Source organism: Embiotoca jacksoni, unplaced genomic scaffold (genome assembly GCF_022577435.1).
Source record: "Embiotoca jacksoni isolate LCO1_2020_lvr unplaced genomic scaffold, fEmbJac1.0.p SCAF_127, whole genome shotgun sequence".
Taxonomy (NCBI): Eukaryota; Metazoa; Chordata; class Actinopteri; family Embiotocidae; genus Embiotoca; species Embiotoca jacksoni.
Window position 1 is genome coordinate 6,020 of NW_027185260.1, and position 3,981 is coordinate 10,000.

The 3,981-nt window shown below is 43.0% G+C and overlaps 1 protein-coding gene and 1 long non-coding RNA gene across 5 annotated transcripts in view; one reads left to right on the forward strand and one right to left on the reverse strand.

The window, feature by feature from the left end:
- Positions 1 to 322: 322 nt before the first annotated feature.
- LOC138195824 (uncharacterized) lies at positions 323 to 1,774 on the reverse strand. Of its 2 annotated transcripts, none has more exons than XR_011178056.1 (3): positions 1,628 to 1,774; positions 711 to 861; positions 323 to 602 (listed from the first exon to the last, which is right to left on the reverse strand). It is a non-coding gene; the product is annotated as an uncharacterized lncRNA (long non-coding RNA). The 2 variants fall into 2 exon arrangements; XR_011178057.1 differs by having other exon boundaries at positions 1,485 to 1,774.
- fam110b (family with sequence similarity 110 member B) overlaps positions 1,354 to 3,981 on the forward strand; it is a 33,198-nt gene continuing 30,570 nt past the window's right edge. For 2 of the 3 annotated variants that reach the window (XM_069145508.1, XM_069145507.1), the window contains exon 1: positions 1,360 to 1,452. The gene's annotated coding sequence lies outside the window, so the exon portion shown is untranslated. Of the gene's footprint in view, positions 1,453 to 3,981 lie in introns of all 3 variants that reach the window. The other variant, XM_069145510.1, reaches the window with a different exon arrangement.

A 3,981-nucleotide genomic window follows, 5' to 3' on the forward strand; every position in this document is an offset into this window, starting at 1 on the left:
TACAAACATGTAAATAATCTAAACTTTTGAACACAGTGCTTTACAAAATATGAGATTCTAGTTATTATTTGCATTACTTCATTTGATACAGCCGTCTCTCCTGTTTCGACCCTCAAAATAAGTTAATGTTGGATTGAACTGTGAAAAGGGATAAAATCACAGTGGCACAAAAAAAATGTAGTTATGAACTGATTATATCAATAAGTGATAATAATTATAATTTAGGATACTAGCAGCAATTCATAATGGACTGTGCAATATGCTCTTATGATGTAATACTTATGGTATGTGTGTGTCTGTCCCCCCCCCCCCCCCCCCCCAGTCCAGTTGTTGTGTTTCTCTGCTGTTTTTAATAGAGAGATCGAATCATTTTGATTATAAACGTAGAAATACACTCAGAGTGCCTCTAAATTTGAGTTTCTCCAAAAATCATTGAGATGATAATAACAACAACAAAGTCCATCCAACACGAAGTGTTTACGTAACAGGGCTCCTCTCAGGCAGTCATCGGTCCATGTGGTCCGACCAGCTGTCCGAGACAAGACGTGCACTGGCCCTTTAATGGACGGACTGCTCCATTCATATTCATAGGGGAGAACTGACTGGCAAACAAACAGACATACTTCAGTCTATTAAATATATAAAGAGTCACGAGGACATACAAAATAAAATAAGATAGAAAGTGTAGCTCTAAAAACATAAAGGCTCACCGTCACATGAAAAGGCAGTAAAGCAGCAGTCTGTCGGAGTCTCCTCTCCCGCTCAGCAGCATCTGCTGCTTCAGTACAGACTGACCGCTAACAGGTGCGTCAAGGTGGACGTCTTAAGTAGATCACAAACCGGAACACATTGGAGTTTGACCTTCAAAATAAAAGTACAGCAGGGTCAAAATTATACCTGCAACTTCTGACCTAAATTGTATCAATCGTTTCCCTATTTTCATTCATTACATAGTCTCTATTATTTTCAGTGCCTCCTATATTTTCAATCCTAAATATATTTATAATTCGATTTTTAAACTTTGCATTTATTTTGGAACTTCTTTGAAGGCTGATGTTTACAAATCAAACTGTATTAATTACAACACACTTTACCTGTACTATTTTATAGTATTCAGTACGAGTACAGTACAGAACAAAAACACTTCTCAAGTTTTTTCCAGAGCGTCTTCGGGTAAAATGAACCGGCCCCTTTCAACATGAGAAAGAACGATGTCAATAAGGAAAGCTTTATAATTTACATAAACGTCATCAAAGTTAAACGCGAGACGAAATGTAGACAAAATTCGACCATTATTTTGAAAGCTCTGACCGGAAGCGCTGCTGTTATCACCACCGAGGTGACAGTGGTGCTGCTGGCTGGGAACAGGATGCTGTCAGGCCGAACAGACGCACCGACCTAACGGTGAGAAACCGCAGCAGCATCCTTTGTTTTCCGGAGCTGGATGTCCAGGTAAGGCCAGCGGACCGGACTTCCTGTCTCACCTGTGGTAACTAAACGGTCTCTGACCCCGCTGGCGACGCGCAGCGCCTGTCTTTTCTCCCCCTCTCATTCCCAGTCATGTCGAAACTATGGCTATTGTTCGGCTTGCTGTCACCCAGGCTGCAGCTCAGGAGGATCCACATACCGCCACATGGGCCCGTTCATCCGACGGGCGCGCGGCGCGTTGTTGTGTTGTCTGCACAGCTGTGCGAGTCTTTAGGGTGGTGTTGCACACATCCACGGCTGTGCTGCTGTATCAGTGGGGGTTTGGCATTGCATTGCACCACCACCAGCGCGCGCACGCCTGCACGCACGCCTCCCCGTGTGGTTAACGTTGGTGTCAGCTGCAAAGGTGTGTGTGTGTGTGTGTGTGTGGTACCAACAGGTCGGACCTGTTCAGGGTTCAGGGGTACTGAACGTGGTCAGTGTGTTCATTCTCCTGGTCGCTCATCACGTGACAGCTCTGCTCTGTTTTTATTACAGTCTTATTGTTGGTCCCAGGTATGATTACCAGAATGACGTGTACAGGTGTGTTCCCGCTCTGCAGGTACACTGAATGCACAGAAGTTGTCAAGGAAACAAAGAATTCAAAACATATCATTTAAAAAAAAAAACATTATTGGACTGGTCATTGGCAAAAAAACCAGTAATGTCGGTAGATGTTGTGCAAACTTCAGCCAGATATTGAAAATATATGCATCAGATGATGCACCTGAATGCTCATTTCCATGCTCTGCTTTCATGTGTAGGAGTTGGATCATTGAGATTAACAGCTGTTGGACTTTATTTTGGTGAAATCTACAAAACATGATGCATTACCGCGAGGAAAGTTACAGTTTCCTGGCAGCTCCTCACTGACGTCTCATGTTTTCATCTGTTTGTTGTCTCCCGGTGGAGCGAGCTGACCTTACAACAGAAGTTTGACCTTATAACACCAGGTTACTGTCACCAGCCCTCTGTGGGTGGTGTTGTAAATAAGGCTGCAGTTTTGTCATGATCAATCAATCTGTACGGATTTTTATGATTAATTGATTAGCTGTTTGTCTTTAAAAATGGTATAAAACATGTTTATTATCTGTATCAGTTTCCCGCTTTATCTCGTTAATTATCCTGCCAAACGCTGAATATGGGATCCAGCGTTCTTCAGACGGCCTTTCACCCCAAAAATAAGGCTGACCAGTATAAATAATATAAACAGTATAATCACTAACTGTTGCTCCTTCAGTAATCATGTTGCTGTCTGTCTGCTGGATTTCTGATTCATGCAGTTTGAGTTTTGATTATTCAGACCAGGCACGTGAGTGATGAGTGTTTGTGCATGCTGCCAGTGGTGATGAGAGTTTTTATTTCTTGTAAAATGAAGGTCATTCAAGCTCCGATTGTGACGCGTGCCCTCAAAATGTTAAAGATTTAATTTGAAATAGCTTTAGTCCAGTGTCCCTGCAACAGATTGAATTTTAGCTCTGCCCTGGGATGAAGTTTATATCACATAAATCTGTGTTTTAACTCTTAATGTTGGTGCAACAGTTGCCAAAAAACAACAACAACAACAACAACAACAAAAAGGGCATTGTCTCAGCAGTGACCACAGACCAGGCTTCTGCTATACGATGATGACTCTTTGGAGCCTGACTCGCTCACAGCTTCAATACGCTGTACTCACGGACAATCGCTTTGGTGGACACGATCTTTATGAAGCAGCAGCAGTGGCAGCTGGTTTTGGAGCATGCTGATTGGTTAAACTGGAGGTCTACGCCCAGTAGGATGGAGCGATTGCAAATGATTCTCAACAGAGCGTACAAACCACAGACTGTATATAAAACATGACGTAGCGTCCAGGTCTGAAAACTGAGGTCTTAAACTGCAATACCAGCGAGTGCCACCAGAGGTCGGCTCCAAAAAGCCTCCGGCTCCATAGACTCCCATTCAACTTCTCTCATCAAATCCAAAGTGAATAAAATGTGTCCATCAGTTATCTCGGTGTTGTTAGCTAAAGTCACTCCTTCTTATTAGTTTTCTGGAGGTCCATCTGAAAATAATCCCTCATTCATTAGAAAAGAAGATTCAAGAAGACCTGTTTTTGGGGGCGTGTCTGTTTGATTGACAGGCCTGTGGTGCAGTCAGGTTACAGCTATCGGTGGGCGGGACGTAGTATCGTCAGGTTTCCAATCAGATCGGTCAAATCCACCGCTGGCTCCTCCCCCAGCTCGTCCAAATATGGTCACTTCCTGCTCCAAACCGCTCTGAACTAACAAAGATGGTGACGGACAGAATCTGAACTGGAGGATTCATAACGTTCACAAACCAACGATGACATCACTGATGGTTGATGACATCACTGATGGTTGATGACATAACTGATGGATGATGGTTGGTCAGAAGCCTAAAATGATTTGGTTGTGGTAAATGACTGTAACTTCTTCAATCACATCATCTGGATTTGGGAAAAAAATCTACTTAAAATCTATTTGAGTGAGCCTCCCGAACAAGTTCTTTTCT